Source organism: Castor canadensis, chromosome 6 (assembly GCF_047511655.1).
Source record: "Castor canadensis chromosome 6, mCasCan1.hap1v2, whole genome shotgun sequence".
Classification (NCBI taxonomy): Eukaryota; Metazoa; Chordata; class Mammalia; order Rodentia; family Castoridae; genus Castor; species Castor canadensis.
This window is the reverse complement of record NC_133391.1, coordinates 57,352,353-57,366,727: the sequence shown is the minus strand read 5'-3', so window position 1 is coordinate 57,366,727 and position 14,375 is coordinate 57,352,353.

Sequence of the window (14,375 nt, the reverse complement as noted above, 5' to 3'; positions counted from 1 at the left end):
TTCCTCCAATAGGTTGCTCAAGGTGGTGGTATGTCTGTTTGCTCAAAATACACCTATTCACCTGAGTTGAAGAAACACAAGTATCTCTCCAAAAAATCTATTTATGTTAGAAGCTGCACATACTAGCACATTGTTACCCAGTGAGCATTGAGTTAGTTTTTAAAGGACTATTTCCTGCAACTTGGGTGTTTCAAGGTGGAGATAAGGTCTGTTTCCTACAAATAGGCCTATTCAGCTGAGTTGAAGAAACACGTATATCTCTCAAAAGAAAACCATCTGAGTTAGAAGCAGGAACATCTGGCACATTGTTCCCCTGTCAGAATTCATTTAGGTTTTGAAAGGAATACTTCCCGCCAATCATAGTGTTCAAGGTGGAGAAAGGCTCATTTTGTTCCAAATAGGCCTCTTCAACGAAGTTGAAGAAACAAATGAATCCTTTGTAAAAAGACAATCTGTGTTAGAAGCAGGAGCATCTAGCACATTGTTTCCCTGTGAGAATTGAATTCGGTTTTGAAAGCAATACTTCCTCCAACTTCAGTGTTTCTGGTGGAGATTGGCCCTTTCTGCTCCTAATAGGCCTATTTGGCTGAGTTGAACAAACTCGTATATGTCTCGAAAAGAAAACCATCTATGTTAGAAGCTACAGCATCTAGCCCATTATTTCCCTGTTAAAATTGCGTTCGTTTTTCAAAGGAATGCTTCCTGCAACTTGGGTTTTTCAAGGTGGAGAGGAGTTATCGTTTTTCAAGTTAGGCATATTAGGGTGAGTTAAAGAACACATGCATCACTGCAAAGAAAACCGTATATGTTAGAAGCTGCGGCATCTACGACATTGTTTCTCGGCAAAAGTAGAAGTAGTTTTTGACAGGAATACTTCCTGCTTATCGTAGTTTTCAAGGTAAAGTAAGGCTCATTTTGTTCCAAATTGGCCTATTCAGCTAAGGTGAAACACATGTATATCACGAATGAAAACGACTATTTAGAAGTAGAAGCATCTGGCACTTTGTTTCTCAGTGAGAATTGAGTAGGTTTTAGTAGGAATACTTCGTGTAAATTACACTTTTCAAGGTGGAGAAAGGCTCATTTTGTTCCAAATAGACCAATTCAACTAAGGGGAAGAAAGACATGTATCTCATGAAAGAAAATGATCTTTGTCAGAAGCTCGAGCCTAATGCACATTGTCTCACTGTTAATATTGAGTTAGCTCTTGAATGAATACTCACTATAAATCACAAGTTTCAAGATGCAGAAATGCTCATTTTTTTAAATAGTCCTGTTCAACTACATTGAAGAAACAAATACATCTCTCAAAAGAAAACCATGTGTGTTACAAGAAGGAGCATCAAGCACATTGTTTCCCTGTGAGAATTTAGTTCGATTTGAAAGGAAGACTTCCTGCCACTTAGGTGATTCAAGGTAGACATAGGCTCTCTTTGCTCCAAATAGGTATATGCAGCTGAGTTCAAGCAAAACATGTATCTCTCCAAAGAAAACCATCTATGTCAGCAGATGCAGGTTCAAGCACACTGGTTCCCTGTGAGATTTGAGCTAGGTTTTGAAAGGAATACTTCCTGCTATGTGGGTTTTCCATTGCATTGACAGGCTCTCTTTGTTAGAAATAGGCCTGTACAGGTGAGTTGGTGAAACACATATATATCATGAAAGAAAACCATGTGTGTAAGCACTACCCTGTGAGAATTGAGGTAGTTTCCAAAGGAGTATATAGTGCAAATCATAGTTTTGAAGATGCAGAAAGGCTCATTATTTCCAAGTTGGCCTATACAGCTAAGTTAAAACAACACATTTATTTTTGAAAAGAAGTCTATTTGTCTTAGAAGCAGCAGGATGTAGCACATTTCTTCCCTGTGAGAATTGAGTTAGATTTTGGAAGGAAACTTAGCTATTTCAAGGGGAGATAGGCTCGGTTTGCTATCAAAAGTCTTCTTCACCTGAGTTGAAGAAATAAATGTATCTATCCAAAGAAAGCCACCTCTGTTAGGAGCTGAAGCACCTTGCACATAGCTTCCGTGTAAATTTGCGTTACTTTTCGAAAGAAATACTTCCTGCAAATCATAATTTTCAAGGTGAATAAAGGCTCATTTTGTTCCAAACAGGCAATTCAGCTGAGTTAAAGAAACACATGTACCTCTCCTTAGAAAAACATCTATGTCAGATGCTAGAGATTCTAGCACATTGTTTCCATGTGAGAATTGACTTAGTGTTTGAAAGGAATCCTTTTCTGCAACTTAGGATTGGACGGCGGAGTTAGGCTCTGTTTGCTCCAAATAGGTATATTCAGTTGAGTTGGAAAACCCATGAAGCTCTCCTAAGAAAAACATCTTTGTTAGAAGGTGCACCTATTGTTTCCTTTTGTGAATTGAGTTAGTTTTTGAAAGGAATACTTCATGCTAGGTGGTTTTTCCATGGTACAGATAGCCTGTCTTTGTTCCAAGTAGTCCTATACACCTGAGTTGATGAATCAGGCATGTCTCTCAAAAGAAACCCATGTGTGTTAGAAGCAGCAGAATCTATCACATTGTTTACCTCCGAGAATTTACTTAATTTTTGAAAGGAATACTTCCTGCAAGTCAGAATTTTCAAGGTTGAGAAAGGCTCATTTATTTCCAAATAGACCTATTCAGCCGAGTTGAAGAAACACATAAATATCTCGAAAAAAAAAATGTCTGTTTTAGAAGCTGCAGCATCTAGCACACTGTTTCCCTGGGAAAACTGAGTTAGGTTTTGAAAGGAATACTTCCTGCCACTTTGGTTCTTTAAGATGGACATAGGCTCATTTTGTTCGGAATAGGCCTATTCAGCTGAGTTGATGAAACACATGTATGTCTCGAAAGAAAGCCATTGGATTTAGAAGCACTTGCATCTACCATGTTGTTTACCTGTGTGAATATAGTTAGGTTTTGAAAGAAATACTTCCTGCAAAACAGAATTTTCAAAGTGGAGAAAGGTTCATTTGGTTCCCTAGAGGCCATTTCAGTAAGTTGAAGGAACACATGTATCTCTCGAAAGAAAACCAACCGTCTTAGAAGCAGGAGCATCTAGAACATTCTTTCCCTGTGAGAATAAAGTTAGTTTTCCAAGGAGTACTTTCTGCAAATCAAAGTTTTCAAGGTGGACAAAGGCTCATTTTGCTCCACATAGGCCTATTCAGCTAAGTTGATGAAGCACATGTATGTCTCCAAAGAAACGCATGTGTGTTAGAAGCAGGAGCCTCTAACACATTGTTTCCCTGTGAAAATTGAGTTAGTGTTTAAAAGGAATACTTCCTGTAACTTAGGTGTTTCAAGGTGGAGATAGTCTCTCTTGGCTACAAATAGGCCTAATCAGCTGAGTTGAAGTAACACAGGTATCTCCCCAATGAAATAACTGCATGTTAGAAGCTCCAGCATGTAGCACATTATCTCCCTGTGAGAACTGAGTTAGTTTTTGAAAGGAATACTTCTTTCAAATCAGAATTTTCAGGGCTGAGAAAGGCACAATATATTCCAAGTGGGCCTATTCAGCTAAGTTGAAGAAACACCAGTAACTCTAGAAAGAAAACCGTCTATGTCAGAAGCTGCAACATTTACCACATTTTCCCTGTGAGAAGTGAATTAGCGTTTGAAAGGAGCAATTCCTGCTAATCAGCGTTTTCAAGATTAAGAAAGGCTCATTTTGTTCCAAGTACGCCTATTCAGTTATGTTGAAGTAGCACATGTATCTCTCCTAACAAAACCATCTAGGTTAGTACCTGCAGTATGTAGCACATTATTTCCCTGTGAGAATAAACTTTGCTTTTGAAAGGAATACTTCCTGCAACTTTTGTTTTTAAAGGTGGAGTCAGGCTCTCTTTGTTCCAAATAGCTGTATTCAGGTGAGTTGATGAAACACATGAATCTCTCCAAAGAAAATGATAGGTGTTAGAAGCAGTAGCATCTAGCATTTTGTTCCCAGTGACAATTGACTTAGTTCTTGAAAGGAACAATTACTGCAAGACAGAATTTTCAAGCTGCAGAAATGCTCATTTTGTTGAAACAGAACTATACGGCCAAGTTGAAGATAAACATAAATCTCTCAAAAATAACCATCTGTGTTTGAAGCAGGACTAGGATATTGCTTCCAAGTTAAAATGAGTTAGTTTTTAAAAGGAATACTTCCTGCAACTTAGGTGTTTCAAGGTGGACATAGACTCTCTTTGCTCCAAATAGGCCTATTCAGTTGAGTTGAAGAAACTGCACTTTCTCTCCAAAGAAAACCAGCTGTGTTAGAAGCTGCAGCGTCTAGCACATTATTTCCCTGTGAGAATAGAGTTAGTTTTTGGAAGGAAAATTCCTACTCTTCACAGTTTTCAAGGTGGAGAGAGGATCATTTTGTTCCAAGTAGGGCTCTTCAGGTGAGTTAAGCAGCACATATACCTCTCCCAACAAAACCATCTATGTTAGAACCTGCAGTACTTAGCACATTTTCTACCTGTGAGAATTTAGTTCGTTTTTGTACGGTATACTTCCTGCACATCAAAATTTACAAGGTGGAGAAAGGCTCTTTTATTCGAAATTCCTCTATTCAGCTAAGATGAAGAAACACACTTATGTCTAAAAAGAAAAGCATCTGAGCTAGAATCAGGATTAGGTAGCACATTGTTTCCCTTTGAGAATTGAATTCGTTTTTGCAAAGAATACTTCCCACAACTTTGGCTTTTCAACGTGGAGATAGGCTCTGTTTGCTCCAAATAGGCCTATTCAGCTGAGGTGAAAAAATACCTGTAGATCTCCAAAGAAAACCATCTCTGTTAGAAGCTGCAGCACATACTGCATTGTTTCCCTGTGAGAGCTGAGTCAGTGTTTCTAAGGAATACTTCCTTCAAATCATAATTTCAAGGTGGAGAATGGTTCATTTTGTTCCCAACAATCCTACTCAGCTAAGGTGAAGAACCACAGGTAGCTCTCCAAAGTTGACCATCTGTGTTTGTGGAAGGAGCATAGAGTACATTGTTCCCTGTGAGATTTGAGTTAGTTTGGAAAGGAAATCTTCCTCCAATAGGTTGCTCAAGGTGGTGGTATGTCTGTTTGCTCAAAATACACCTATTCACCTGAGTTGAAGAAACACAAGTATCTCTCCAAAAAATCTATTTATGTTAGAAGCTGCACATACTAGCACATTGTTACCCAGTGAGCATTGAGTTAGTTTTTAAAGGACTATTTCCTGCAACTTGGGTGTTTCAAGGTGGAGATAAGGTCTGTTTCCTACAAATAGGCCTATTCAGCTGAGTTGAAGAAACACGTATATCTCTCAAAAGAAAACCATCTGAGTTAGAAGCAGGAACATCTGACACATTGTTCCCCTGTCAGAATTCATTTAGGTTTTGAAAGGAATACTTCCCGCCAATCATAGTGTTCAAGGTGGAGAAAGGCTCATTTTGTTCCAAATAGGCCTCTTCAACGAAGTTGAAGAAACAAATGAATCCTTTGTAAAAAGACAATCTGTGTTAGAAGCAGGAGCATCTAGCACATTGTTTCCCTGTGAGAATTGAATTCGTTTTTGAAAGCAATACTTCGTCCAACTTCAGTGTTTCTGGTGGAGATTGGCCCTTTCTGCTCCTAATAGGCCTATTTGGCTGAGTTGAACAAACTCGTATATGTCTCGAAAAGAAAACCATCTATGTTAGAAGCTACAGCATCTAGCCCATTATTTCCCTGTTAAAATTGCGTTCGTTTTTCAAAGGAATGCTTCCTGCAACTTGGGTTTTTCAAGGTGGAGAGGAGTTATCGTTGTTCAAGTTAGGCATATTAGGGTGAGTTAAAGAACACATGCATCACTGCAAAGAAAACCGTATATGTTAGAAGCTGCGGCATCTACGACATTGTTTCTCGGCAAAAGTAGAAGTAGTTTTTGAAAGGAATACTTCGTGCTTATCGTAGTTTTCAAGGTAAAGTAAGGCTCATTTTGTTCCAAATTGGCCTATTCAGCTAAGGTGAAACACATGTATATCACGAATGAAAACGACTATTTAGAAGTAGAAGCATCTGGCACTTTGTTTCTCAGTGAGAATTGAGTAGGTTTTAGTAGGAATACTTCGTGTAAATTACACTTTTCAAGGTGGAGAAAGGCTCATTTTGTTCCAAATAGACCAATTCAACTAAGGGGAAGAAAGACATGTATCTCATGAAAGAAAATGATCTTTGTCAGAAGCTCGAGCCTAATGCACATTGTCTCACTGTTAATATTGAGTTAGCTCTTGAATGAATACTCACTATAAATCACAAGTTTCAAGATGCATAAATGCTCATTTTTTTAAATAGTCCTGTTCAACTACATGGAAGAAACAAATACATCTCTCAAAAGAAAACCATGTGTGTTACAAGAAGGAGCATCAAGCACATTGTTTCCCTGTGAGAATTTAGTTCGATTTGAAAGGAAGACTTCCTGCCACTTAGGTGATTCAAGGTAGACATAGGCTCTCTTTGCTCCAAATAGGTATATGCAGCTGAGTTCAAGCAAAACATGTATCTCTCCAAAGAAAACCATCTATGTCAGCAGATGCAGGTTCAAGCACACTGGTTCCCTGTGAGATTTGAGCTAGGTTTTGAAAGGAATACTTCCTGCTATGTGGGTTTTCCATTGCATTGACAGGCTCTCTTTGTTAGAAATAGGCCTGTACAGGTGAGTTGGTGAAACACATATATATCATGAAAGAAAACCATGTGTGTAAGCACTACCCTGTGAGAATTGAGGTAGTTTCCAAAGGAGTATATAGTGCAAATCATAGTTTTGAAGATGCAGAAAGGCTCATTATTTCCAAGTTGGCCTATACAGCTAAGTTAAAACAACACATTTATTTTTGAAAAGAAGTCTATTTGTCTTAGAAGCAGCAGGATGTAGCACATTTCTTCCCTGTGAGAATTGAGTTAGATTTTGGAAGGAAACTTAGCTATTTCAAGGGGAGATAGGCTCGGTTTGCTATCAAAAGTCTTCTTCACCTGAGTTGAAGAAATAAATGTATCTATCCAAAGAAAGCCACCTCTGTTAGGAGCTGAAGCACCTTGCACATAGCTTCCGTGTAAATTTGCGTTACTTTTCGAAAGAAATACTTCCTGCAAATCATAATTTTCAAGGTGAATAAAGGCTCATTTTGTTCCAAACAGGCAATTCAGCTGAGTTAAAGAAACACATGTACCTCTCCTTAGAAAAACATCTATGTCAGATGCTAGAGATTCTAGCACATTGTTTCCATGTGAGAATTGACTTAGTGTTTGAAAGGAATCCTTTTCTGCAACTTAGGATTGGACGGCGGAGTTAGGCTCTGTTTGCTCCAAATAGGTATATTCAGTTGAGTTGGAAAACCCATGAAGCTCTCCTAAGAAAAACATCTTTGTTAGAAGGTGCACCTATTGTTTCCTTTTGTGAATTGAGTTAGTTTTTGAAAGGAATACTTCATGCTAGGTGGTTTTTCCATGGTACAGATAGCCTGTCTTTGTTCCAAGTAGTCCTATACACCTGAGTTGATGAATCAGGCATGTCTCTCAAAAGAAACCCATGTGTGTTAGAAGCAGCAGAATCTATCACATTGTTTACCTCCGAGAATTTACTTAATTTTTGAAAGGAATACTTCCTGCAAGTCAGAATTTTCAAGGTTGAGAAAGGCTCATTTATTTCCAAATAGACCTATTCAGCCGAGTTGAAGAAACACATAAATATCTCGAAAAAAAAAATGTCTGTTTTAGAAGCTGCAGCATCTAGCACACTGTTTCCCTGGGAAAACTGAGTTAGGTTTTGAAAGGAATACTTCCTGCCACTTTGGTTCTTTAAGGTGGACATAGGCTCATTTTGTTCGGAATAGGCCTATTCAGCTGAGTTGATGAAACACATGTATGTCTCGAAAGAAAGCCATTGGATTTAGAAGCACTTGCATCTACCATGTTGTTTACCTGTGTGAATATAGTTAGGTTTTGAAAGAAATACTTCCTGCAAAACAGAATTTTCAAAGTGGAGAAAGGTTCATTTGGTTCCCTAGAGGCCATTTCAGTAAGTTGAAGGAACACATGTATCTCTCGAAAGAAAACCAACCGTCTTAGAAGCAGGAGCATCTAGAACATTCTTTCCCTGTGAGAATAAAGTTAGTTTTCCAAGGAGTACTTTCTGCAAATCAAAGTTTTCAAGGTGGACAAAGGCTCATTTTGCTCCACATAGGCCTATTCAGCTAAGTTGATGAAGCACATGTATGTCTCCAAAGAAACGCATGTGTGTTAGAAGCAGGAGCCTCTAACACATTGTTTCCCTGTGAAAATTGAGTTAGTGTTTAAAAGGAATACTTCCTGTAACTTAGGTGTTTCAAGGTGGAGATAGTCTCTCTTGGCTACAAATAGGCCTAATCAGCTGAGTTGAAGTAACACAGGTATCTCCCCAATGAAATAACTGCATGTTAGAAGCTCCAGCATGTAGCACATTATCTCCCTGTGAGAACTGAGTTAGTTTTTGAAAGGAATACTTCTTTCAAATCAGAATTTTCAGGGCTGAGAAAGGCACAATATATTCCAAGTGGGCCTATTCAGCTAAGTTGAAGAAACACCAGTAACTCTAGAAAGAAAACCGTCTATGTCAGAAGCTGCAACATTTACCACATTTTCCCTGTGAGAAGTGAATTAGCGTTTGAAAGGAGCAATTCCTGCTAATCAGCGTTTTCAAGATTAAGAAAGGCTCATTTTGTTCCAAGTACGCCTATTCAGTTATGTTGAAGTAGCACATGTATCTCTCCTAACAAAACCATCTAGGTTAGTACCTGCAGTATGTAGCACATTATTTCCCTGTGAGAATAAACTTTGCTTTTGAAAGGAATACTTCCTGCAACTTTTGTTTTTAAAGGTGGAGTCAGGCTCTCTTTGTTCCAAATAGCTGTATTCAGGTGAGTTGATGAAACACATGAATCTCTCCAAAGAAAATGATAGGTGTTAGAAGCAGTAGCATCTAGCATTTTGTTCCCAGTGACAATTGACTTAGTTCTTGAAAGGAACAATTACTGCAAGACAGAATTTTCAAGCTGCAGAAATGCTCATTTTGTTGAAACAGAACTATACGGCCAAGTTGAAGATAAACATAAATCTCTCAAAAATAACCATCTGTGTTTGAAGCAGGACTAGGATATTGCTTCCAAGTTAAAATGAGTTAGTTTTTAAAAGGAATACTTCCTGCAACTTAGGTGTTTCAAGGTGGACATAGACTCTCTTTGCTCCAAATAGGCCTATTCAGTTGAGTTGAAGAAACTGCACTTTCTCTCCAAAGAAAACCAGCTGTGTTAGAAGCTGCAGCGTCTAGCACATTATTTCCCTGTGAGAATAGAGTTAGTTTTTGGAAGGAAAATTCCTACTCTTCACAGTTTTCAAGGTGGAGAGAGGATCATTTTGTTCCAAGTAGGGCTCTTCAGGTGAGTTAAGCAGCACATATACCTCTCCCAACAAAACCATCTATGTTAGAACCTGCAGTACTTAGCACATTTTCTACCTGTGAGAATTTAGTTCGTTTTTGTACGGTATACTTCCTGCACATCAAAATTTACAAGGTGGAGAAAGGCTCTTTTATTCGAAATTCCTCTATTCAGCTAAGATGAAGAAACACACTTATGTCTAAAAAGAAAAGCATCTGAGCTAGAATCAGGATTAGGTAGCACATTGTTTCCCTTTGAGAATTGAATTCGTTTTTGCAAAGAATACTTCCCACAACTTTGGCTTTTCAACGTGGAGATAGGCTCTGTTTGCTCCAAATAGGCCTATTCAGCTGAGGTGAAAAAATACCTGTAGATCTCCAAAGAAAACCATCTCTGTTAGAAGCTGCAGCACATACTGCATTGTTTCCCTGTGAGAGCTGAGTCAGTGTTTCTAAGGAATACTTCCTTCAAATCATAATTTCAAGGTGGAGAATGGTTCATTTTGTTCCCAACAATCCTACTCAGCTAAGGTGAAGAACCACAGGTAGCTCTCCAAAGTTGACCATCTGTGTTTGTGGAAGGAGCATAGAGTACATTGTTCCCTGTGAGATTTGAGTTAGTTTGGAAAGGAAATCTTCCTCCAATAGGTTGCTCAAGGTGGTGGTATGTCTGTTTGCTCAAAATACACCTATTCACCTGAGTTGAAGAAACACAAGTATCTCTCCAAAAAATCTATTTATGTTAGAAGCTGCACATACTAGCACATTGTTACCCAGTGAGCATTGAGTTAGTTTTTAAAGGACTATTTCCTGCAACTTGGGTGTTTCAAGGTGGAGATAAGGTCTGTTTCCTACAAATAGGCCTATTCAGCTGAGTTGAAGAAACACGTATATCTCTCAAAAGAAAACCATCTGAGTTAGAAGCAGGAACATCTGACACATTGTTCCCCTGTCAGAATTCATTTAGGTTTTGAAAGGAATACTTCCCGCCAATCATAGTGTTCAAGGTGGAGAAAGGCTCATTTTGTTCCAAATAGGCCTCTTCAACGAAGTTGAAGAAACAAATGAATCCTTTGTAAAAAGACAATCTGTGTTAGAAGCAGGAGCATCTAGCACATTGTTTCCCTGTGAGAATTGAATTCGTTTTTGAAAGCAATACTTCGTCCAACTTCAGTGTTTCTGGTGGAGATTGGCCCTTTCTGCTCCTAATAGGCCTATTTGGCTGAGTTGAACAAACTCGTATATGTCTCGAAAAGAAAACCATCTATGTTAGAAGCTACAGCATCTAGCCCATTATTTCCCTGTTAAAATTGCGTTCGTTTTTCAAAGGAATGCTTCCTGCAACTTGGGTTTTTCAAGGTGGAGAGGAGTTATCGTTGTTCAAGTTAGGCATATTAGGGTGAGTTAAAGAACACATGCATCACTGCAAAGAAAACCGTATATGTTAGAAGCTGCGGCATCTACGACATTGTTTCTCGGCAAAAGTAGAAGTAGTTTTTGAAAGGAATACTTCGTGCTTATCGTAGTTTTCAAGGTAAAGTAAGGCTCATTTTGTTCCAAATTGGCCTATTCAGCTAAGGTGAAACACATGTATATCACGAATGAAAACGACTATTTAGAAGTAGAAGCATCTGGCACTTTGTTTCTCAGTGAGAATTGAGTAGGTTTTAGTAGGAATACTTCGTGTAAATTACACTTTTCAAGGTGGAGAAAGGCTCATTTTGTTCCAAATAGACCAATTCAACTAAGGGGAAGAAAGACATGTATCTCATGAAAGAAAATGATCTTTGTCAGAAGCTCGAGCCTAATGCACATTGTCTCACTGTTAATATTGAGTTAGCTCTTGAATGAATACTCACTATAAATCACAAGTTTCAAGATGCATAAATGCTCATTTTTTTAAATAGTCCTGTTCAACTACATGGAAGAAACAAATACATCTCTCAAAAGAAAACCATGTGTGTTACAAGAAGGAGCATCAAGCACATTGTTTCCCTGTGAGAATTTAGTTCGATTTGAAAGGAAGACTTCCTGCCACTTAGGTGATTCAAGGTAGACATAGGCTCTCTTTGCTCCAAATAGGTATATGCAGCTGAGTTCAAGCAAAACATGTATCTCTCCAAAGAAAACCATCTATGTCAGCAGATGCAGGTTCAAGCACACTGGTTCCCTGTGAGATTTGAGCTAGGTTTTGAAAGGAATACTTCCTGCTATGTGGGTTTTCCATTGCATTGACAGGCTCTCTTTGTTAGAAATAGGCCTGTACAGGTGAGTTGGTGAAACACATATATATCATGAAAGAAAACCATGTGTGTAAGCACTACCCTGTGAGAATTGAGGTAGTTTCCAAAGGAGTATATAGTGCAAATCATAGTTTTGAAGATGCAGAAAGGCTCATTATTTCCAAGTTGGCCTATACAGCTAAGTTAAAACAACACATTTATTTTTGAAAAGAAGTCTATTTGTCTTAGAAGCAGCAGGATGTAGCACATTTCTTCCCTGTGAGAATTGAGTTAGATTTTGGAAGGAAACTTAGCTATTTCAAGGGGAGATAGGCTCGGTTTGCTATCAAAAGTCTTCTTCACCTGAGTTGAAGAAATAAATGTATCTATCCAAAGAAAGCCACCTCTGTTAGGAGCTGAAGCACCTTGCACATAGCTTCCGTGTAAATTTGCGTTACTTTTCGAAAGAAATACTTCCTGCAAATCATAATTTTCAAGGTGAATAAAGGCTCATTTTGTTCCAAACAGGCAATTCAGCTGAGTTAAAGAAACACATGTACCTCTCCTTAGAAAAACATCTATGTCAGATGCTAGAGATTCTAGCACATTGTTTCCATGTGAGAATTGACTTAGTGTTTGAAAGGAATCCTTTTCTGCAACTTAGGATTGGACGGCGGAGTTAGGCTCTGTTTGCTCCAAATAGGTATATTCAGTTGAGTTGGAAAACCCATGAAGCTCTCCTAAGAAAAACATCTTTGTTAGAAGGTGCACCTATTGTTTCCTTTTGTGAATTGAGTTAGTTTTTGAAAGGAATACTTCATGCTAGGTGGTTTTTCCATGGTACAGATAGCCTGTCTTTGTTCCAAGTAGTCCTATACACCTGAGTTGATGAATCAGGCATGTCTCTCAAAAGAAACCCATGTGTGTTAGAAGCAGCAGAATCTATCACATTGTTTACCTCCGAGAATTTACTTAATTTTTGAAAGGAATACTTCCTGCAAGTCAGAATTTTCAAGGTTGAGAAAGGCTCATTTATTTCCAAATAGACCTATTCAGCCGAGTTGAAGAAACACATAAATATCTCGAAAAAAAAAATGTCTGTTTTAGAAGCTGCAGCATCTAGCACACTGTTTCCCTGGGAAAACTGAGTTAGGTTTTGAAAGGAATACTTCCTGCCACTTTGGTTCTTTAAGGTGGACATAGGCTCATTTTGTTCGGAATAGGCCTATTCAGCTGAGTTGATGAAACACATGTATGTCTCGAAAGAAAGCCATTGGATTTAGAAGCACTTGCATCTACCATGTTGTTTACCTGTGTGAATATAGTTAGGTTTTGAAAGAAATACTTCCTGCAAAACAGAATTTTCAAAGTGGAGAAAGGTTCATTTGGTTCCCTAGAGGCCATTTCAGTAAGTTGAAGGAACACATGTATCTCTCGAAAGAAAACCAACCGTCTTAGAAGCAGGAGCATCTAGAACATTCTTTCCCTGTGAGAATAAAGTTAGTTTTCCAAGGAGTACTTTCTGCAAATCAAAGTTTTCAAGGTGGACAAAGGCTCATTTTGCTCCACATAGGCCTATTCAGCTAAGTTGATGAAGCACATGTATGTCTCCAAAGAAACGCATGTGTGTTAGAAGCAGGAGCCTCTAACACATTGTTTCCCTGTGAAAATTGAGTTAGTGTTTAAAAGGAATACTTCCTGTAACTTAGGTGTTTCAAGGTGGAGATAGTCTCTCTTGGCTACAAATAGGCCTAATCAGCTGAGTTGAAGTAACACAGGTATCTCCCCAATGAAATAACTGCATGTTAGAAGCTCCAGCATGTAGCACATTATCTCCCTGTGAGAACTGAGTTAGTTTTTGAAAGGAATACTTCTTTCAAATCAGAATTTTCAGGGCTGAGAAAGGCACAATATATTCCAAGTGGGCCTATTCAGCTAAGTTGAAGAAACACCAGTAACTCTAGAAAGAAAACCGTCTATGTCAGAAGCTGCAACATTTACCACATTTTCCCTGTGAGAAGTGAATTAGCGTTTGAAAGGAGCAATTCCTGCTAATCAGCGTTTTCAAGATTAAGAAAGGCTCATTTTGTTCCAAGTACGCCTATTCAGTTATGTTGAAGTAGCACATGTATCTCTCCTAACAAAACCATCTAGGTTAGTACCTGCAGTATGTAGCACATTATTTCCCTGTGAGAATAAACTTTGCTTTTGAAAGGAATACTTCCTGCAACTTTTGTTTTTAAAGGTGGAGTCAGGCTCTCTTTGTTCCAAATAGCTGTATTCAGGTGAGTTGATGAAACACATGAATCTCTCCAAAGAAAATGATAGGTGTTAGAAGCAGTAGCATCTAGCATTTTGTTCCCAGTGACAATTGACTTAGTTCTTGAAAGGAACAATTACTGCAAGACAGAATTTTCAAGCTGCAGAAATGCTCATTTTGTTGAAACAGAACTATACGGCCAAGTTGAAGATAAACATAAATCTCTCAAAAATAACCATCTGTGTTTGAAGCAGGACTAGGATATTGCTTCCAAGTTAAAATGAGTTAGTTTTTAAAAGGAATACTTCCTGCAACTTAGGTGTTTCAAGGTGGACATAGACTCTCTTTGCTCCAAATAGGCCTATTCAGTTGAGTTGAAGAAACTGCACTTTCTCTCCAAAGAAAACCAGCTGTGTTAGAAGCTGCAGCGTCTAGCACATTATTTCCCTGTGAGAATAGAGTTAGTTTTTGGAAGGAAA